This window comes from Nyctibius grandis, chromosome 18 (genome assembly GCF_013368605.1).
Source record: "Nyctibius grandis isolate bNycGra1 chromosome 18, bNycGra1.pri, whole genome shotgun sequence".
In the NCBI taxonomy this organism is placed as follows: Eukaryota; Metazoa; Chordata; class Aves; order Nyctibiiformes; family Nyctibiidae; genus Nyctibius; species Nyctibius grandis.
The window spans coordinates 4,404,870-4,428,335 of record NC_090675.1 but is presented as its reverse complement, the minus strand read 5'-3'; the positions used below and the strand labels follow the sequence as shown (position 1 = coordinate 4,428,335).

The 23,466-nt window shown below is 42.1% G+C and overlaps 1 protein-coding gene across 1 annotated transcript in view; it reads right to left on the bottom strand.

Annotated features, from left to right (window-relative positions):
* Nucleotides 1-17,693, bottom strand: part of LOC137671913 (sphingosine-1-phosphate transporter SPNS2) — a 95,167-nt gene extending 77,474 nt beyond the window's left edge. Inside the window, exon 1 of the mRNA XM_068415782.1 lies at nucleotides 17,631-17,693. The gene's annotated coding sequence lies outside the window, so the exon portion shown is untranslated. The remainder of the gene's footprint in view (nucleotides 1-17,630) is intronic.
* Between the last annotated feature and the right edge of the window lie 5,773 nt (nucleotides 17,694-23,466).

Genomic DNA, 23,466 nt, shown 5'->3' with positions numbered 1-23,466 from the left:
CCACTTCTACATGAGGGACTTTCGGTTGTGAATGCACATGTTTCTCAAGCTGCTTATGGGACCAGCTGCCACCTACCTGCAACAGTAAATAAAGACTCTCCCAACAGCCCAACCAGCCCCTCTGTTTCAAAGACATGGTTTTGCCATGCTTCATTTTTTATTTTCATTTTCATTACAGTTTTCTCCTGTAATAATACTACTCAGCACATACACAGCACATTTAATCACAGTGAGGCTTGGGACCATTTAGAAAAGAAGTTAAACATCATTAATTTCTACTGCAGGGCTAAGGAAATTAAGACACAGGAAAGTGATCTGCCCAGGATGAACTACAGGAATCTCGAACCCACGCAGCTCTTCCAGCTTCAGCAGTGTCCTGTTTACAGGACCCTATCTATGCTAAAGGTATTTTTGAAGGTCTACAATCACAATTAAAAGCAATTTGTTTTCTTACAGCACCATACAAGCTGAGCAAGAACAAAGATCCTTTCATGCTACTTACCATGGAACCTGATAGTTCAGACACAACATGGTGATGTGACCAAGGTAAAAGTGGTATCTGACTATGGGGCAATCCAAGGCCCTGGGAAATCTCAGCAATGTGATTTAAAACATTCATCCTTTGATGGAGATGAATTCTTACAATACAATTGCTTGTACAAAATAACACCCTTCAAATCATCATTATCACAAACTCTGCCGTAGGTACACTGTTACATCACTCTCCGCAAGGACTTTGTTTTACTTGATTTCTAATTCAACAGCCAACAGATGGATCACGTTACTGCGTTTTGCCAACTGGAAAACACAAGACCATTGGGTTCCAGACTGTCATGCAGACTCGAGGTTTCTGACAAGTGTAAGGAGCTTTGAAACACACCATCAGTTCCATATGTCATACAAAGCTGTCATATACTGACAGCATCAAACACAGGAGCCTTTAAAAAAAAAAGGCTTGAGAACACACCAAATCAACTGGACTTAAGTGTACAAATGTGGTTTGGACGTTGCTTGAAATGCTTTCCCAGAACAGATCAGAGTACAAGATGAAATAGAGAATTTCATGAATGCCTCATTCTTTTGTGCTTGTGTCCTCAGCAGATTAACGAGGAGAAAAGCAGTGCTTTAAAAGGTGTGGACCTAATTACTCACACCGTTTGCATTTCTCTAGTATCTCTCTGTTTGGCAGGACACTCTACATCGTGTTTCCCTCACTGCAGATGCCATTCATCAGTATTCAAACTCCAATCTTGTCTTCTCCGTAGGGAGTATGTTGCACCATGAGGTGCCAGATTTTTCCTTAGAGCAAACTGATATAAAATACAAACAACATGTTTAGGATGGCTACATACACACCCAGCTGACATACACATTTACATTGAGAAGAAGGCTGCTGTACGATACCACTCAATTTCATTTGCTGTGACAGGGTCATAACCCAGTTACAAAAACACAGTTATGAAGACAGACAAGGCTTGAACACAGCTTTCCTGGCAAGTTCGTGATTGACTCAACATCACACAAGATGCAGCCCCGGGAAGAATTCAGTATTGATAATTCCACCCCTTTTCCTCACTGCAGAAACTAGATTCTTCCAAGAGCTGGCCCTTATATTCCCAGCAAAGGATATCCTGAAAGCTTGCTTTGTTCACCTTAGCCAACAAGAATAATTGCTTTAGCGGGAATTGCTGGGAAATCCACTCCTTGGAAACAGAAAATCAGATAAGAACAGCCAGAAAACCAGTCCAATAACACACTAATGCCACCTGAGCTTTGGGAGGAACTGTGTTGGGCAAAGAGCAACCACTATGGTCAAATATAAGTAACTGCTGTCAAAACTGCCATATATAGTGCAGTATATCATTGATCCATACAGTGGTGATACGTACAGTATGTTACATCATGGATGTGAGAGATATTTCACTCTGTGCATTGCTGCGTAGGGATGAAGAAATATTCCTTTTCAGTCCCAAATGCCTAGACAACAGCTACAAGAAATAACTCTAACAAATGTGAAGCCTAAAAAGGGAAACAACCCTTACGCGTCAGCCCTGCTGCCTACAGACTGGCAAGTCCAATGGCCACGGCAGTTCCTTACGTGAGTAGGCTTACAGGCAAAATCATTCAAATTATTAACATGTTACTAAGTTGCACCTAAAATTATTTCTAAAAGCTGGAATGTGGTTCGCAGTTACATTTCTAAAACCACGAGTAACTTCAACCCTGCACATGCACACTCAGAGGGTAAAGAAGCCAGTCAGTTAACAGAAGCTTTGTGCCCCTGAATTTCTTCTCCATTTGACTTCTCTGGCTCTGACTGAGAACTTGGCCAGTTAACACAGTGGAGTAAAAGAGGACATCATCCCTTCCTGGCTCCAGCCTCCACGCTCACCCAATGCGTGACATGGGTCAGTTTGCCATTGTGCAATCCATTGCAGGGAAGCTTCATTAACTTAGGTAGCCAATTAGGATGATTTTGTATCCACTCTGGTCAATCCTGAATTAGACATGAGACCAGAGAGGTACAGACCTTGGTCATTAGCTTTGCAGCACTGCAACATCATGAGTGACACTGCTACGAGATTGGTTTTGCCTCCACACAATTAAAACATACCTAAAACAACCTTAGCTGCTGTTACAGAACAGCCAGTAATCACTCCTAGCACTCACGAAAGTCTGCATCTGAAAGAACAGCAGTTTTGCTTTTCCCTTTCTGTGCCGTTTTCCAGGACGTTCTGCACACATGCTGTCCATCCAAGAGCTTCAACCACAAATAAACCTTCAGCAGAGAGGAGAGCTGCTCTCATTTGCCAGGAGGAAGAAGCACCTATCCCCAGGGCTCAGGGCTAGAGAAAGGCGTCTTGAGAAAAGCATTTAAATAACCACAGACCCAAAGGATTTTATTCTACTCTGTTCTATTCTTTATTTTATTCTATTCCCTTCCTCTACCTGAGATCTTTTTCCATTGCAATTACGATACCAGTGCACTCCAGACCCTGCTTCGGTGTCATCACCGAGGTGCAGGAGCAGAGCACCAATGTCTGGACAGGGAAGGACAAGGAATCATTCACAACGTGTGTTTGTACACGTGCAAATAAAAGTGTGTCAGGGTTTGGTAGCAAACTCCTTTCACAGCATTCTTCTGTAACACTGTTACCTTTCCGATTCAAGCCATACATCTTCAGGAGTGCTTTTAGCAGACCAGGAAAACTGCATCTTTTAAAATAAATAAAACTTGAATAACTAAGAAAATTATCAATCTGAAGAGAAAAAATGCTGATTCATCTCTGTGCATTGTAGCCAGCTCCTTCACAGAGGTCGGTTCAGATCTTTCTAAATTTCTAAACAGATTAATTTCACCCTGGGCTTATGCTGCCTGCCTCTAGATATCTGGAGGAAGGCAAACATTTGTCAGATTAAACTGAATTTTAAGGGACGACAATACATTGCCTCTCATCACAACAACTTCAAGAGGACATCTGAAATACCTGATTTTTATTTACTTGCTCTAAGATGCAGGCAGCACCAACAAGGGGTATTGCTCTTAAAATCCTGCCATCTGCAGCCTTATGCTAATTCACTTGTTTAGAAATAGAAATCACCGTGGAATGGGAATACACTAAAATCCACACAAGATGCGGATGTAAAAGCAGTTCTGGGTAATTGCTTTTCTTTGATGCTAATCCAACAGCCTGGGATTGTCTTATTTTCTTCAAAGTTTTTCCTCCAACTTCCCCAGTCCCAGGGATCTTAGTGCTCGATATGGACAGCTTCACATTTATTTGTGGACGAAGCACATAAATTTCTTAACACTGCCCACCAAACCTGTACTTCTAAAAAGCTGCTTGCTGGTCACAGAGGGAATTTCAGTATTTTGTCCTACTTAACTGCCTGCTTTTTTCTGAGTTGCCTGTAAAATACAATAGTGTCTCGTGCAATCATAGCTCTTGTATATAAGCTACCACACATCAGGGGCTGGACCAAAACCACACTAATTTTATAGAGGAAATTTCTGTAGTGCTGACTGGGTTTCAATTCAAAGCAGCGACACAGAAGGAGAGAGAAGCATCTCTCGATGGAATCTCACCGTTTCCCCTTAACAGCAGTGTCCATCTTTCTGCCTGAGGCGTTGGCAGTGAATAAATAATAACAAGTCTCCCAATAAAAGATCCTTCATGTAACCTCAGGAGACGACTTCATAAGAACACGACAACAATGGCAACAGATCAGAAAACCATGTAATCTTGCATCCTGTCTGTGACAGTGACAGCAATCAGAGCCTTCCGAGGAAAGTACACAATATTCCTACACAGGCAGCTGAATTACTGAGGCTGGCTTAAGCCCTTCCCAAGAATTACAATGTGTTATCCACATAAAGATCTGGTCTTTTAAGCTCTGACAACCCTCCCTGTGGCATTCATTTCCACACACTAACTGTTCACTGATAAGTTTTTGGAGTGCTTTCCGGCAAACTGACCCGTACCGATTGTTTCTGCATTATGAGGAGAACAGTAGAAAACCACACACCCCACCTTCCCAAGACATTAATTACTTTATGTGCTTTCTACATTACCCCCTCCCCCCCTAAGGGGGACAATGTAAGTACGAGCAGGGGCCGGGGCTGGCTAGCCAAATCGGACTAGACAGGTTGGCCAAGAGTGTCGCGTGTATAAATGCACTTGCTGTCTAGTTTCATTATGAGTCACGAATTCTCTAAAAGGCAAGGAAGGAACCATTTGTGCTCTCACATACCCTGTGCCCTGAACTAATTCTTATTTGTTTTATTACCCCAGTCATTACACTTGCACAGTCACAGACACTGCATCTTTAGACAAAAGCAATTCACCGGTAGCTTTAAGGGCCAGGAAATAAAATGCTGAGCCACTAATCTAGGCTGGTTAACAGTACAGTGCGGGTCAGGGAGGAGTCTGGATGTGCCAGACAGCAAGATCTACCCTTGGCAGAAAACAAGGCTTTAGCCTCTCAGCAGTTGCCGTGCTGCTTTCTCCTACTGTTAAATTACATCAGGTAACTCCACCTATGCTTCTCTTAGGGACCAGCATCTAAACTACAAGAGACAGGCTTTCCAGACAACCCCCAAACCCCATCCTCCTAACAGATCCACGAGCAAGCCAGAGGCATTAGGACCATCATCTTATGACATCCAGAATACCCTCAACTCCCACAGCTTTGAGTGTCCCCCACGCTTCAGAGGGAGTCTCAGCGTCAGTTAAGCAGCAGTGGTCTCAGCACAGGATAGGGGTCATAAATACTTCCTACCTCATATCCAATTCTACACGATGCCCATCAGCTCTTAAACAACTCTCTGCCAGGGTACAGAGCCACAGGCTCAGCCATCTACTTTTTCAAATGCCAACAACACTTCAATAGGCTTTTGTACCACAAAGTAAACACAGAGAAACATTGCTATCGACCGCAATTTGCAATTACGTATTGACTAGTAGGACAAGAGAGCTGAACAAACAGCAGGCCACAAATAAACACCTACAATGACAAAGAGCCTTCAGCCTACAATGAAGAGGAATCACAGAGTACATAAGGAAGCCTCTCTCACAGTGGTCAGTGGCTAGTGCTATTCCACAGAAATTATTCGCTGATTCAATTTTGCTGGCAGTATTTAGAAATGCTCTTGCCTCTTGCTGTTGTAAATGGCAATTTAGACAAAGAGCAAGTGTTTCAGAGTGGCTGTGTGGTCTTCAAAAAGGGATATAGTCATGTAAGGAAACTGTTGAAATACTGACATATCCCAATGTTTAATTTGCCATGGTTTGTAAAATGAAAAGGGTCTTAAGTACACTGGAGAATGAATCGGGCCTCTGTCTGTCTTACAGTTGTTATTTCTAAGATTATCACCCACATCAATTTCCAAAGTGTCATCCCTGACTTACAAAAACACTTTAATACCAAGTTGAACTGCAGCTCCAGGAGTGAGCTTTGCAACTAAACTTTGCACCTGTGGATAAAAAAGCATGACCCCTGTAAAAGATCCCAGGGTTACTAGTAGTTTCAGAAGCCATGGTTCATGACTGGACCCTGTTTTAAATAATCCCTCATTTTAAATCTCTTCTGCCTAGTAGTCTTTCTGGGAGAATGAGTACTACCAGAAAACAACACACTGAAATGAATACTGCAATGCCCAAGGTTTGCAAATGCAATGCCTTCATGCATCATCAATTACGTTAATGGAAAAAAGGAAAGACAGGATTTGGTGAATCCAGGGATTGGTGGCGTATTAATAAAGCCCATTTCAATCAGGCCTAAATATGTAGAAGGTGAGACTGACGACTGACCAGAGGCCCATCTAAAGTCAGTTTGTGTTCAGCACCTACCCCATTCCCTTCCCTAGAGACCACACCATCATAAATGTCCCACGACACCAGCTGAGCTTCGTTATTAGCAGCCTTACACAGCTGAAAACTGAACCTTGGGGGAAAACTTGTCAAGGCATTGCCAGCAGTTTATTTGTCTGGTGAATAGACAAAAGAGTCTAGTTTCTGGACTACAAATCCATAAAGAACAAGTTCAATAAGTACAAACAAGAAAAACTAACTTGTCTTTTGTGCACAATGCAAACATTTTCTCAGCTCAGTGTGACATATACTGTATTGTCCAAGTCATTGGAAGGTATAACATTAGCAGCTGGTAGGAATATCTCACTGGGGAGCTTTTAGTGAGAATTCAACATCCATTGTATAATATCCTGTATTATTACCTTTGCTGCCATAAAACATCCTCAGTGAGAACAAGGGCAACTCTGGACAACTTGCTTTTCAGGAAAATATGTTCTCTCTCTCCCCATTTTTTCCCAGAGATATTTTCATTTAGTATCTTCTCTTTGTCTTGCCACCCTCCCTCCCTCCCCAAATATTACATATTTTGTATCATATTTGCTAATAACTTGCCATATTATTACATCCATGGGTTTCAAAGCAGGTAGCACGCAGCATGATTGCTGTGTTAGCCAAAAAGCTGGAAGTAGCTGAAGGCTTTGGCTGGGTAAAACAGAAATAAAACCACCTGCAGCTGTCGGCTGGCAATGCCAGCTGATGGAGGCAGGGCACTGTGCAGACCCACACTGCAACGGAGCATGAAGACCTCACCCATCAGCAGGTTAAATGAATACATATTTGTGGATTCAGCCTCACTGGTCTTGTGAAGAGCTGGAAGGTTGTGTTTCCAAAGCATGCTCAACTCTGTTTCACTTCACATACCCAAACCTGAATGTCCCTTGTGAACAACAGATTTTGCACACTAATGACTAATGGCCCAGGACACCGGACACACTGGCACAAGAGCCAGAGCAGGGCACTACTCTACTAGATTCCGCTTATTATTGTATCCACATCTAAAACCTCTGTCCCTTGACAGTCACTCTGTAGCCAACAAATTCCAAGTACCTTCAGCATAATAGCCAACTTGCAAGGCTGGTGTTTTGACACATCATAAGAGATACTAGAGTAGCTAAATATCTTGAGTAGATTTCTTTATAAGGAGGTTTCATCATTTTATAAGAAATGCAAAAAAATAACCCTTAGAGACAGATCCTCTTTCTAGGCCCACATGACTAAGCAAAAGCAGCCACATCGCTGATGACAGTTTCAGCATTGTGAGCTATAGCAACATAGTAGTACCTTGGATTTACACATGCCAGCAGTGCTCCTGTGCACCCATGCTTGGGAGGCATCAGATGGGCAGCATCTTGATGGTGGAAGATGTCAATTTAAAAACAAGGGCAGGGGGGCAGGGAACGGGACAGGACCAAAACAGCAAAAATGATGCAAAAATGAGGAGACATTTTCATGTTCCTGTTCTGTAATTTTACCTTCAAGATTAATAAAGGAAGTGGATTTATCTAGTCAAACACTTGCATGGTTCTCACCGTAATAACTGTTTACATCAGCCCTTCTGAACTAATATCTATTTTTAGTATCAGGTTTTTAAAGGACCCTCAACGCAATCACTAATTTTGAACTTGCAATTTACCCTGGGAACAATTTTGCTGGTGGAATTAGTGCCACATAATACTTTGACTTGCAGGCAGAATTAGTAAATTAACCATTTATGTATCCTAAACTACACCTGTAAAATTGAAGGCTGCTTTTATAAACAGCCCCTATGCTTAAATTGAATGCAACTCAGTCCATGCAATGACACATGGATCTCTAAAGCATCCTACACATTCCACAGTAAGCAAAAAAAAACCACCCTTAATTTTTTTTTTGGTGGCAAAGTTGTTCTTTAACTCACCCCATCTTTCTTACATGACTCATTCTAGTTACAAAGGCTCTCACGAAATAGCACCCTCCTTTGTCAGACTTTGTCAATGATTTCTAGTGCTCAAAAGGTGTGGCCAAGGGCACTCAGGCACTTTTATTGTTATTTATATTGCCAGGTGGGTTGGACAAAACCATAGGATGCAAAAGCATGGAGCTGACAGCTAACACCATCAATTGCTGTGGTGACCAGGACCACTCAAATCTAGGGTGGGTAGAGGCAAGGATAAAACCAGTAACTGTGATTAAGTCAGAATTAAAACCAAAGAATTCAGAGCATATTTCAAGCATCCTTGAAGGAAAACAAAACAAAACAAACTCAACACCCCAAAAAACACCTATCAAACAAATCCTATCCTGAAAATTTCACTCAGCCAAAACTCTTAACAAGGTCAGTTTTAACAACCACTTCATCACAGGCTTACAGGGTAGGTGATCGCCTTGCCTCTACAAACTGATGATCTAGAGAAGAAAGGGAACAGGGAAAAGACCCAGAGAAGAGAGCACCTTGGCCAGTGCCATTGCAGAACTGTAAAAAGAAATCAAAGCTCAAACTGCTTTACCTGTACTGCCTCCCTAATTCACTTCCAAGCCTACCCAAATAGTAAGTTATCGTAACCATCCATTTAAAATTAGTGTAGCTTCAAATAAGCAAGTTAAAGTTATTATAACTACTTATTTCTTTAAGGCAACTCTTTGCAGGAAAGGTACATCAGTTCTCAGTTCAACATACTATCCCACAACAGAATAAATTAGAGTTGCCACATCTCCATTTCAGCTCATCTCCAAAGAGCAAGGAGAATGATGCAGTAGGATATATGTAAAATAAACCTTGCTTCTGTAAACATGAATGGATGAAAAGGTTGGAAGGAAAAAATGGTTAAAACTGTCTAAACGTTTAATTAGGAATAACCTGATGTATAACTGAGTGGGGGAATAAAAGAGGTCAGAACTGAACTTTCCCTGGAAACACCCTTTCCACTGAAAACCAAAGCATTTCCCTGTTTGCAGCAGCAAAGAATGCGTGTGAATCCCTCCTACTACTATTCATCCCATCAAGTAACTGTTTGTTTTTCATCTGTGATTTGATAGTTAAAAACCTAAGCCACCCGCAGTCATTTGACTAAAACTGGAAAACAGCTGAAGAGAGTTTTCAGCTAAGAGTGTTTATGTACTTACTGAGATAAGTAATGGACTACGGTTAGCAATATTTTCCCTCCAAAAACAGATTCCCTGTATAACATAAGCAGAAAATCAGTCTTTGCTTTATAACCTTACATCAGCATACAGGAAAAATCCTGGAATATGTGTACGGATTAGGGGTAGGGGGAGCGCACTGGGAGTTTTCTTTTGAATTGGTGTAACAATACAGCATTCATGCAATTCAGACTTACTTGTGTTAATTGGAATCCAGTTCTGCAGGCTTGTGACACTACTGAATACCATGAGGAATGTTCACTTTTTGCGTAACTGATGCCCTGGAACCCATTTTCAAAGCCAGGTATATGTGTGTACAAATGAGTCACTCCTTCTCAAGTGTGTATGGGTGTACACATGGGAATCCCTGCAGCCTGTACTGAAACATAGTTGCTTCTGCCTGGAAAACACCACCTGCTTCAGCAGCTTATAACAGTTAAAGGCTATGGTTCCCAAAATTGTGTTCCACAAGGTAACAGCAAGTTCTTTGCAGCCAGCCACACAGCAGTATTACTTTTATAGTGCTCTGATGATAAATCACTATAAAAATGTGATTGTAAGGATGCAGAGTGGTCTGGTACATAGCCTAGAAGGTTTGAGAAGCGCTGGTTTGGAGGAAAAGCCACCTGGACTCAAGACAGGACGTTAGAGAAGCAAAACGATCACATGGACTGGTCTAGGGCCCCAACATTCCCACTCCTACAAAAAAAAAACCCTGTTACTTCCAGAGCCTATTAGATGCCTGCAGTATTACAGCAAACAGCAATGCTCTTGCTTCATTGCAAGATGGTACCTTCAGTGCTCCAGAGCTCCTTCACACCCTGTCAAGACTATATGGTTTATCCAAATGATCCCTCTCTCAAAGCAAACACCCCCTCCAACGGCAATGCTTCCAACTATACTATATTAACTCCGAAATCTCCCAGCGGGCACAGACCAAGCCTGACCTCTTTATCACCTGATCTCAGATCCCTGTATGAATACAGCTGCTTACATTTTTCACAACACAGTATGTCGCCCCGCAGGACTGTAGGCTTGTGCTCTAAGAAAATGAGAGTTCTTCAGGTGTGGGAAGCAAGACAAAACCAAAACAATCTTAAAATAAATCTTTTAGGAGAGAACACTTATGACTCCCCTGGGATGAAGCACATTAAATATACAAAATGTACTGTAAAAGTTAGTTCTATTTTCTCACTCCCAGTTCATAGAAGATGCTGATTCAACCTCCCTTAAAGTCAAGGCAAAAAATCTTCCCCTCTGGTCTAACTCTTACCTTTAAATTGGGCCCAATAGGTATCAGTAGCAACTGTATGCACAGATCCAGATCAGGGTACAGAGAAGGAATACAGGGCTCCTTCTGATTTAGACCATATACAAACACCCCTCTGGTCACCATACTTGAAAATTAAACTTACAGGCTGAGTGAAAAGCAAGAATTAAAGCTAAGCAGTTTTTCCACTTACTACCAAAAGCTTTTAGTGTCACTGCAGAGGGGAAGGAAAATAAGTAAGCTGCTCGTGAGGTATTGAATACAAGCAAACACCTCTCTTCCAGCTACTGGTAGCCATTAGATGTCTAATAACGGCATAAAAATAATGGTTAATGTAACTCAAACGTTCATCTCCCTTTTCAAAATTCCAAATATGGTGTTAATGACAAAAGCAATGGCAGCAAGACTAGTCCTTCTGAACTATTGCGCATGAAACACACAATACAGTGCAGATGCCTGCTATGTGAGACTGCATAGCTGGTAGTAAGAGGAAATTGTTGTTCAAAAGCACTGCACAATACCAACAAAAATCCCATCTTCCACTATAAAGAGCTTGAACGAAATACTGAGGTTTGGGGAACGTGTGTAAGGGGAGACGGACAGGCTATGTTAAAAACTATTAGGACATTGGGTGGAATGGTAACTACTTCTTTAAAATCTGTGGGAAATCTCTCCCCTCATTATTATAATAATTACAGAAGTGAACACAACCTTGGCAAGAAGTGCTTGAACTACAGCCTAGGGGAAAAGAGGCCAATATCTACTTACAGAACAGACATGCCACAGGCAGCACAAGTGCAAGTTTCTCTTGCAACAACCAGCCCAACGTAACTGCGCTGTCTGAAAGGCCAATAGTTACCACAAACCTTCCTTCTGCAAAGCAGGAAGATGAGATGGTAAAATGAATTGTTACGTTGTGTTAGTGGCCATGCAGTACCATAAAATCAAGATATTAATGAAGACAAGCCGGTCTGGAGAGCTTCCCTGTTCTAGTAGCCTGCACTCACTTGCTGACACGTACAATAAAAAGACAAAGTGCAACACAGACTTGAGCACTTACCTCCTATCAGCAGGAGGCAAAGACATCTTCCCCTCCCTTCCCTGCCCCTTCCCCACAACCAAAGATTATTTACTTTGCAATCTAGGGCTGTCCAGTGAGAGTTCAGACTGTAAACAGCATTTTTATAGTTTGGTCCTTGGTGTAGGGGAGACTGGACCACGGAACAAACACATTTTCCTATAACTTGCTCACTGGTTCAAGAAAATAATTTCATTCTTGATTGCAGAGGGATTTCCATATAGGCTTAACTGCTTGCATGAATCAGATCCTCAGATTGCCATGAATTCTTAGCGTATCAGACACCATTCTAGCACACAGGAAAAAAGGACTGTCAGAACTTGTAAAGGACTTAACGCGGGCAACGATCAGGCTTTGGACTATCTCAACTCACTCTGCCTTGATAAGTAGAAGACCTACTCAAAAGTAGAAGACCTACTCTTGTCACAACATTAATTGGGGCACACAGAATGCAGAGCCCTGCTTTTTCATCTTTATTGCTTAAATGGGAGCTGTCCTATACAAATTGTCTTAATCCCCAGATCAGTGGCATGCTACAGAAGGATGGAAAAGTTCAGAGAAAAAAAATACAAAATCAGGTAGGGAGGGGGAAACAGGGAAAAAGGTTTTACTCTCTGTTGAGACAAATTTGAGGATCTCCTCCTGGTAGAAAGAGAGCTCTACCTTGTCCTGGCATTCAGAGTCCCAGATTGCCAGTGAAGCAACCTGGACTTAAGAATGCTTAGCATGGTTGGGGGAAAGGAAGACGACAGTGGCATGACCTGCTCTGAGTAGGACATGGTGGTCCAAACTATTTGCAGTCATAAATCAAGAAAAGCAACTACAAAGCATTTTGTCTTGCCTTCTGGCTTGGACACCTGAGATACCAGGGCCTTGGGAGGTGCTCTGGTGTAAGAATTCATTCATTCAAAGAAAAGCCCATGAATTTTAAATAGAAAACAGGAAAGTGTCCAGAATATGAGTTCCTCTGTTCTAGCAAGAAGAACAGTTAAGCAGGTGCAGTAGGAAGTGAAAGATGAAGATTTGATTCAGTTATGCATAGCACAGATGAGGAGCAAGACAGTAACTATTCAGGTAGAAGCAGATGGTAGAAAAGAAACATGCAGCACCTGCAACTCATGTAATATACACATATTCAAGATTAGCATCTCATCCGGAGGCAGTGGTCTCTGTGTGGAATAAACAAAAAATGTTAGAACAGTACAGGCTGTCATCATAAGCTGATGACAAGAAGATGGGAGTCAAAGGGAGCTGAAAGAAAAACCTTCAATTTAGCAAGTCTGATTTATCCCATTATTGCACTGTACTATTTCAAGTCTCCTACTCACTTCACATGCCTATAGCTTGGCTGATACAATCACAGCACACCAGAGCTGCTAACATATTTGCAAGGTTGCAATCTACTGCAAGGTTACACTAGGTCAGCTCAAGAGGTAGGGGAACTCAGGTAGTTAAAGGCTTCACTTTTCAAATGAACAGAGGTTTTAGTTGGAATTGACCTTTACTGGAAAAATGAGCCCACAACAAGACTTAAGAAAGTACTTGGCATCGCCAGGTTTCGTGGGGAGCCAAGGGCTGAAAGGCATTTGGGAGAATGCCCATCTCTGTCCACGTGAGAAGAGACAAGTTCTTTCAGAGCCCCTGTTATCTATGATTATTCACCTTTAATGAGTCCTTTCAGATCTCTCGCTTCCTTACAGTTCCTCGCTTCTGACCATATGGTATAAACTTTTGGTTACCATGGTTTCCTCTGATGACATCCCTATGCTCTTTCTGAAGACAGACACTTTTCCCCTCTGCATTTCAACAGAATCCTTGCCGTATCCTCCATTAGATGCCTCACAGTTCCTGCTTCCAGAAGGCCCCACTGTTTTATGTGCCTTCCTCTGAGCTTGAGCCACCTAGGCTAGAAGATTAAGGTGCCCATTAACAAGGACCAAATCTCTGGGTTTAAGCATTAACCTAGCTGAATGCTGTGTGTTCAAGAACTGGACAGCAGTTCTCATTCTGCCTCTGCCTCAGTCCCGCTGTGTGACTTTGGGCAGGTCATTTCTCCCATCTGGCTTTCTTGGTTTCCCCATCTGTAGAAAAGGGCAAGCCTCATTATACCTCCCTATATAAAACATCCTGCGATCTACAGAAGTAAAACTGTATTGAGAGCCAGGCACTATTATTATTAGAGCTCTGGTGTGCTAAATAGACACTGGCAAGAGACACAAAAGCAAAATAAATCCAAGGGCAAGGAAAGCAGACAGAGCAATAAAGCACAAAAATTGAAGAAATAAGGGGAAAAAGTCTAGTGAAAACCAGAGCATAGCACTGGGGCATTACTCCTGTGGTCTAAGTACATATGGAAGGATAACACTATTTTGAAGCAGTTCTACAAATCCAATTGTCCATCTCCTTGTTAGAGGCCTGCAGTTTTGGTGAGTTCAAACTGCTGCTCCTACCTAACTGAACACATGGGAATGGTTTGGCTTATAAATGTATTGACTGACTACAGCTGTGCAGCTCAAGTAGGCAAGGAGATGCTCTATCATCTTTTGAGATCAGCCAGGATTATCCTTTCTCCAGCTGGGAAAAGCAAGCAGTAAGAAATGAAAAGCACAAGAAAGTTTGGATGCAGACCTGTAGGAGAGTTAAGTGAACTTAACTAATATCCATATAACTGCGTTATGTGGTGCTTTAAAAAGGAAGATCAGCACAGAATTATAGCATCATCAAGAGACAACTGAGGCTCTGGAATCAGCATAGTTATATGCCTGTTACTCTACTATGCTACTGAGCAAGCAGCAACTGCGGTCCATCTGTCAGTGTGTCCTTTGCTGTCACAGGATCCTTGCTACAGAGACTACCATGTTCTGCTCCTTTCCATTATGGATGAGGCTGGAGTGTCCCTGTGATTTTTCTGTACAGGGAGTTACAGTGCCCCTTTAACCTGTTTTCATTATATCTCTTAGGCAAAGAGCAGCTTCTATCTTGGGATTAATATAAAAGAAGACAAAAATTCAAATTCTGTCTTTGCAATTCCTAAGAAACCGGTCACATTTGCTTTCCAGAGGAGCAGATGCTGAGAGTGTATGAATTGGCTTTTGAATGTTGGGAGTGAGAGCGCTATGAGATTGGCTGTGCCTGCAAAGAATGGGTTATGGTATGAATGCGGGGCCATACATTGCCTTTGGTGGATTTCTTTTCCCCTTGCTGTTTGAGTTTCCGGTACCATCTCTTCCTAAAATACTGTGTGCAGCTTTGTTTCTCGGTTAAAAGGATTTTTTTTTTATTTTTTAAAGCCTGTTTGATGAGTGATATGAACTGTCAGTGAAGACTACATTTCCCTCCCCCACATTAACATTGTAAATTAATTTAGGACTCATTTAGATGCAGGATTAACAACCTGAGGACTAATCCACTCTTTATTCAGAGGACATACTCAGGATGAGCAGTCTTTCATCTCACATCACTCAATTAGTTAGCAGGACCATCTCTTGGGAATTAGATGATACTTCTGTCTCTCTGCTTGCAAAGGAACCGTTCAAGGTTAAGGCAGAGGTCTGAGAGACATCAGTCCTGGTCCCAGCTCCACTATAAGCTTCCTCTGCAACCTTGGTTAAATGCTTTTACACTCTGCATCCATTTTCCCCCATATACACATTTAGAGAGGTCAGACTTAGAGAACAGAGAAAAGATTAAAAGTAGTGTTCACGGTGGTTTAGGGCAGCGTCTTTTATTTCACCAGGGTTAAGGGTACTTGGGCCATGGGCCAGCTGCCAACACAGAAACTTGTTAAGTTGAAGTAATATATTTAATAAGTTTTCAGTTACGTGCCCCTACCCTTACTTACATGAAATGGTGTTTTATTTTGTGAGCACTCTTTTCCTGTGATGGCACGTTATTATCTACATTGCAGGGGCACAGTCAACCCTTCAGTTTTCAGATCAGCAAAAAAAAACACCAAGAGAAAATGTTGCTTTTCTTAAAGCAACGGTTATCAGTTACAAAACTCTTGACACACCAGTAGCAATCTTGCTGTTTTCAGTGACGCTGTTTTCAGATGCCCTGTATGTTTGCTAGAGAAATAAATAACATTTCTTGCAATTAACAAATGAAATGCCCTGTTGAATGATTCGCTCTTACTTGCTGCCAGTAAATCATCTGCAGAAGGATTTCATCCACTGAGGGGAATGGAGATTACATATACACTTTGGCAAGTGTTGTTTTCCACTAGAATATTTTCTTGAAGGCACTTTGTGTCTAATGATACGTTGAGGAACTGTTCCTCTGAGTACAATAAATAAATACAAATAATTGCTGTGGAAAAGAGCCTGACGGACAACCAGTGCCACTTTGGGCACAACTGATTGATGCTACTTAAAATCAGTAACACTTGTAAAGCTCAGGCCTTCTGTTCTGGACATGCGCTGCACTCATCAGCTTAGCTGAACTCTGCTGTCCCGCAAGGAGAGCATTTTTTAAAGTCCTAATATGAACTGTTATTAATTGTTTGTATTCCAACATTACCAAGAAGCTGTAACCACAGATGAGGACCCTGTGGTGCCATGGGTTGCAGAAAATAAAAAGGAGGAGATACTGCAGTGGTTCACATAGCTTGAAATCAAAGGCCAACTGATGGAGCTCCAGAACATTCTCACCTCTAGAGTGATCATAAAGAATGAATGATTTTATACACTTGATTGTTAGCTACAGGTTCATGGACAATCTCCTGACGGGCATTTGGTATCCACTGTGATAGCATGAGGAAAAAAGCATGAAAAAAAAAGGTCTTTCTGGCACACTATTTGTAATCCTAATTGAATTATAATTTTTTCAGAGATATAATTGTTCCAGTGTGGTTCCCTCAGACAGATGACAGTGACAAGACAACCACAGCACCACAAATCTATGACTCCAACTAATAATTCTGTAGGAGGTTTCCAAACCAGACCGTTGCTTTCCTCAAAACACTGCATTTGCTCTCTGGCTAGTCCTTTCAACGTTCCATAAAGATCAAATGTGCTGTCATAACTACATGAGACTGCTACTCAATGTCATCAAATGCAGCCTGTTGACAAAGGCACTTCTCTAAACCACCTCAGGACTAGAGGCCAGAAAAGCTAGGTTTGTCCTGGAGTTGTACAGCTCTGTCTACAGATGTCTGCAACATTAAAATATCTGCTACATTAAAAGGACATCAAAATTGCAATAATCCTTCTTCCTTAAATACAAGGAGAGAAGTGTCTGAAGCTAACAGCACCAAAATCATAGGGATATTGTTAATCCATGAGCTACCATGAATGCAATGACTGTTAGCCTTTCCTGCGGTTTTCATCCTCAGGTACTTGTCCTGATGAGTTTTACATTTTCATGCGACACTGTACTCCCAATTACTGTACATTCAGCAGATTCTCTGTAGAGCACATGAAGGGCATCATACATCACACTTATTACCAACCTCCAGAGAGTTAAGAGAAGTGAGAACAAGAGGATCTTGCTGTTGGTTTATCATGAGTTTTCTGATCTAGGCAAAGTAGTCATCTCCTATTTGAATTTAGTTGCCAAAAATAACATCATTAGGTTGGTTTGCTTTTGGCCCATTCTGCACTCAAGTCGTTCTGAGCCCTGATCTCCTGCTCACCAGCAAATCAAAACCAAAAAACTCATGTTCACTCATCTTCCTAGTAAGAGTATATTTCACAGCCAATGTGCCCAAGGGCCATTAACTGAAGAAATATGAAAGCACCCTTCTGAGAAGAGGAAGGTTACAAAAAAACAGTGAGAAAACAAATACTCTTACCTGTCTGTAATAAGCCAGCCCCACTGTCTTTGACTCCAAAATGCTGCTGGATGTCTAGTAACACACCTGCAAGGAAAACAGAGAGAAGAAACTCAGTGCCTTCAGCCTTTGAAAAGCATACAACTCAAACCTTTTGTGAAGCATCAGCAAAGCTTCAAATTCCAGTAGTTTAGACACATAATTTCTAAAGTTTGCACATTGGCTTCTTTTCTATACATGCACACTCAATAATTTTGGGCTACTACAGTAACAGCAGAGGTAGGTAGATAGAACATCATGCAAAGAGTTTGGGAATGAAATCCTCATGCATGGGAAAGTGGTCTTTCCTTTCTACTTAAATAAGATCAGGCTTTTCTTTTTGTTTGTTTTCTGCAGAATCCAGATCCCTTACTTCTGTTATTTTGCAGAAATATAGGGAAACTGATTCTGCGCCTTAGGTGCTTCAAATGGTTTGACAAGACAGACAGATTGAATCCAAGACAAGTTTTAACAAATCTTTGTTGGGAGGAGATATGACACATGGATAGGAGCAATGATTGAAGTTTTCACATTTAACTAGTTCTGAAGGGTTCTCATTTCCAAAACAAATGTAGAAAATAAATTTAAAATAGCTTAGTAAAGGTGGGTAAGTGACCAAATGCTTAGCTTTAAAGCAACTACAAGCAGAACCAAACCCAACCTTCCCTCTTCCCTGCACCCCCAATATATTAATTGGCATAACCAAAATTAACAGGTTTTGTAGTATTTACATATTCAGCTAGATTTAGCACTTAGGTGTCAAACATATAAATGCATACAAAGTCAGGTACATACGGAACAGGCACGCTTTTGTAACCAAATAGCCAAGAGGTAAAACCCACAAGAGAGCTTTTATAACTCATCTTGGGGGACACACATATTTGCCAAGCTGTAGGTGGTCCAGTTGTGTCAGATACAGATCCAAAGGCCTGAACATTTGTCTGTGGTCTAAACAAACTGCACCCTGACTTCTTGGGTCTGTAACAGAGACAGTTGCTGTCTTAATATCTGGGAGTTCCTTACTCAGGCTACTGTCTTCCCCAAAACTGAGGCTATGCAAGTTTCTTTTTTAAAAATCAAGAAACACCATTCTCCAACTATACTGAACATCTATAAAAGTTCACTTGCAGTTCAAAATTTGATCCAAGGCTTTATCCAAAGTGATTCTGCTTATCACTGCAGGTGATGGGAATCAACTAAGCACCAACCTGAACTCCCTCACCATAAATATCTCAGCTTTCGGGACTGCCAGGATCACACTAAATGACAGACACAGAGATAAAAGACCCAGAGATAACTATTCCCAGAAGACATCTGGGACAATGCCAAGAAAACAGACATAAATTAAAGGTACTAAAGGAAAAAAAGATACAGAGAAAGAAGGGAAAAGCAAGAAAGGTCATTTGTTCTATTCCGTATTACTTGTACATCACCATTTACTCAGGGCAGCATTCAGGCTGGCTTTAGACTACCAATATCTGCCCAGTAACATTAGTTCAACCTCCTACCTCCTACAACAATCCCCCCTTCCATACTCTATCAGACTATTTAGCTCCTTGGTGGCCCACCCTTTCACAAAAAAAAAACAAACCGTTCTCTTGAAACCCAATCTAGAAACCTTACTTAGCTTAACCAGCTCTAAACACCTTCAGTTTGCGCTCCATACTTGGTTGGTCCCAGACTGCCCACATCAGGTGAAGCTCAGAAAGATTTTGTGGGGATTTGCATCAGAAACCAGAACAGCAAGGGCAAGGGATTATAATGGTGCCTACACAGTAAAGCAGAGAAGGTCTTCCAGTTCATTACAGAGAAATTATCTGCCCAGTGACAATGTCTTTACAGTTCTACAGTCCTTTTTTCCACGAGAGATCATTATGTGCTCTACAAGCTTGAACTACTGTAGCCATAAACGAAATACATGTAGGACACCAAAGTGCAGCCACCTTGGATTAAACCTACAACTTTATTCTGGTGCTGGAGAGGGAAGTGGGCTCTGTGGATAGTCAATGCAACAGGACAATACAGAACCACAATTATAAGTCCCGTGTGAGCTTGAAAGAAGGTCTCCGATGATTAAGAGAGATCTGCATGTCTAATTGGCACAAATTTCCTACTCCAACTCTATTTTATATTCTTTGGACTACAGGTGTTTTGATATGGGATTTAGAGGATTAAATTAGAGGCAGCAGCAAGCAGATGATGCAACACATCTATGATGTGATAGGAGTTTCTCTCTGCTGTGGGAGTTTTCCTGCTCAGCACGCTCACATGGGAAGACACTCCTCCTCTCTTAAATTTGCTCAGCTCTGTTTTCACCTCACCATGGCAATGACTCACCCCAAACTTTAATAAGAATCAGGGATACAATTAAGCAATGATAGTCCAGGGGACAATACAGGAAAATTATAGAGCTTTTGACTTTCCCTTCTGCTTCTAGATGATGGGAAGGCAGAGATACCTAGAGCCAAGCTCCAGACAATGATCATGTTGCTTGTAGAGATGTGCTCCCAGGTGTCTCACAATGCTGGATTCAATCCAAGAAAGGGAAGCTGCCACATGTGGCTGGCAAGGCCTTTCTTGGATTAAAGTTCACACCTATGTCCCAGGAAGATCTCAAAATAGCCATAAGCAGCTAACAGGCACCACTCTTCCTGAGACAGCCTCTCAGCAGGGCCGATGGCCATTTGGGATGTCTTTATGATTACATGACACACATTAGTGCTATCACCTATTGCTTCTTAACTGCATTTGGCATTCTCAGGACTGCACAAACCTACAGGAAGCATGGTGCCAACCTTCCGCGGTTGGAAGGTGAACCTTCAACTTAGCGGGTAAGTATCTTACCCGCTGAACCAGACACTATTAATGCTGATGTAGAGCTTGGAACTCAATGAGATGAAACATGGGCAGCACCTAGCCAGGAGTGCTGATCAAGATGGGCACAGAGACAGGACTTACTGGGAAACCCAGACAGAGGAACGACTAGTTACTTCAGCCCTATCTAGGTTACTTTCCTAGGCCTACCGCGCTAGTGTCTAAGTACCTGACAAAGACACCAAGACAGTTATCGGATTTTTGCGGGCACTGGGCACGAAGAGGAATTTTAAGAGCAATTTGGAGGATAAAAGGTCTTTGGGCGTGGAGTGTTAGATAGGGAAGGAATGTCAAGTAAATGGGGAAGAGGAACATGGTTGACCTCATCCACCTACAGTGTCAGAGGGTTTCTAGGATCTAGTGCAGGACCCAGTATACTCCTGCCTCCCATTCTTTAATGGCCATTTCACAAACAGTGAATATGAAAGACCTGATTCTGAGGCTTTTGGAATGCAGGTCCACATTTAATGGCCTAAGTTATCTCTGATTTAGAGGAAACACCTTGGGAAAGGTAAATTTTCCTGGAAGTACACAGTTCAGGCTTCAGACAGAGAGGCTGGTGGTACTGATCATGCATGATGCAAACTGCTTGCCTAGACAGACTTTGTGTTACTGACCAGAGCTGAAACAAAACAAAAGTTGCAAGACTAGAAGGTCACCAGGTACGGGGTAAAAAGATACTCTGAATAGAAGGTATTTTAGTACAGATGGTTTTTGTGGTAACCATCATTTACAGAACCAGTCCATAGCAGATCTAGTGTGCAGAGTGCATTGGTTGTCCTTTATATTTAAAAGAAATCTGGGCTCTTCACCCGTATATATGAATTAAAGAGTCGCCATGGTAAGAAACAGTGTTCATAAGCTAAGCCACAATGAAATCACAATTTCAAAGCAGAAAGACATTAGAGCTTCCCTGGGAGAGCCCCAGTTTCCACTCACCAAAACAAAACATTATGATTTGATTTCAAACTGCCTCCAAGGCAGGTGCAAACTATAGAGTTAGCCTGTGCACCGAGCACAGTGCTACAGCAACAAAGCCACAGGTTTTCAGCTCACCAAGCATTGCATCAGAAATGCCAATGCACATTCTTCAAACACTGCGTGTGTGCAGCAAGACCATCGGCCAACATAATTACTTACTTTAAAAGCACATGCATTTTTAAAGGTATCTTTTAATGGGGAAAAATTATGGTGCTTGAAAGGAACCAGCCCACAGCTTTCCACACAAGGCAGGCTGGGCACTGACAGCAATCGTGTGCCCCCAGCACCCTTTCTCCTGACCCACTGCAGCCCTGGACTTGCACCTCTCTTTGGGGAAGCCTCAAAGGAGGTGGAGTAAAACCCAGTTTCACAGGCTCTATTGGCTCCCAAAAAGCCAGAGCAGACTCTGTACTGATAACTCTTTTTCCTCCTTTACCTGTTGCTACCTACCTCTCCTCCTTATGAAGGCATTTTCCTTCCCAGGCTATGCTCCCTGGTTCCTCCAGGACCAGCTCCCTCAGGTGGAGGTAACTCAGCAGGGATAGCCAAGCCCTGGCCTCTCAGCCATTAAAGGCACAAGCCACCTTCCTACTATCAGGCTCTTCCTCATGCCTGCAGCCATATTCAACCTGCTTCAAATAATGCATTAAGGAGACATAGGAGTGGTGTACACACCTGTCTGTTCAGAGACATGTGAAAAGATTAGGTGGAGAGAAGTTTATTCTGAGTTCTCTGTGATTGTATCTTCACTGCAACCCCAAGGTGTGACTGCAGTTCACACACAGATCCCTAAGCTTCAAACGAGCTGGCTTCAGCTCAGCCACCCACTAGCTATTAAACACCAGCTTCACTATTTGGACCCTATTTAAATACTCAGCTGCAGAAAACCACTGTGGTAGCCCTGCTGATATTTGTACCTCAAGATAAATTCCCACTGCTACCAGAACTAGCAAGTCTGGAACTACAGTACAGTACCACCTTCTTTGGATTGCCATGAAAGCATTCTCTGTCTTTCACTTGCAAAAAGAAGCAAGCCTGCTCTTTTAAGTATTGCTAAATTACTGTTGACGTCGTGCTTGAAAACATTGACAGGAGCTTCCTTAGGACACACACAGAGACTTTCCTTCTGCAAAACTAATTTCCACTGTTGCATGACATGACAATACACATCAGTGAAATAGCCTTTGGTTTTGAAACAGCGTTGCAGGATTAAAAAGAAACAAACAAAACCAAACCAGCAACTAGACAAATCAAAACAAGAGTTTCCTAAGATCTGCTCACACTGGCATGCAAGAAACTTGTGACCTAGAAAGCATTGAAAAGAAACTGCCAACACCCACAGTGGCTTGTTTAGAAAGGGGTTTCCCTGGGTAATAAAGTGGAGCACTGTGAAGAGAGAAATCCAGCACAGCAGTTCAAGCTGATGATCAGAATGAGCCAGGGCCTCGGCACCGAGCACTGCACTCATTCACAGGCCACGAACCAGCTGCTTAAAAACCTGCTAACAAAACCCCAGAGTAGGTAAGCGTGAGAGTTCAAAGCCTTCACAGACACTGATAGCCTCCCACTACCTGCACATACGGAGAGGTGACGCGGTGAGGGCTCGTCTCAGAAGACTGTGTTTGAAAAGGAGTGCAAACCCGTAAGGGCATATACCTGTGGCTCTCACACACCCGAGGACGTGCTGTTTACCCTGAGCAGCGTTTTCAGTGGGCTTTCATTAGGATAGGCGCTGTGCAGTCTTCTAAGCACGCTACTCCTTGGGAAACGAAATAAAAATTTCTGTCTGCTTTGTAGTGACATTCCTGTTCTGAATCAAAAACCAATATTATCCTCAGAGACTTGCATCACCTGTCACACCCACTTTTTCCATTCAATGTTTTTATCATTATTATAATATCAGTGGGTAAGTATCTGAGCTATTCATTCATTCCCAAAGGCTGTTGGCTTACCTGCACGGCAT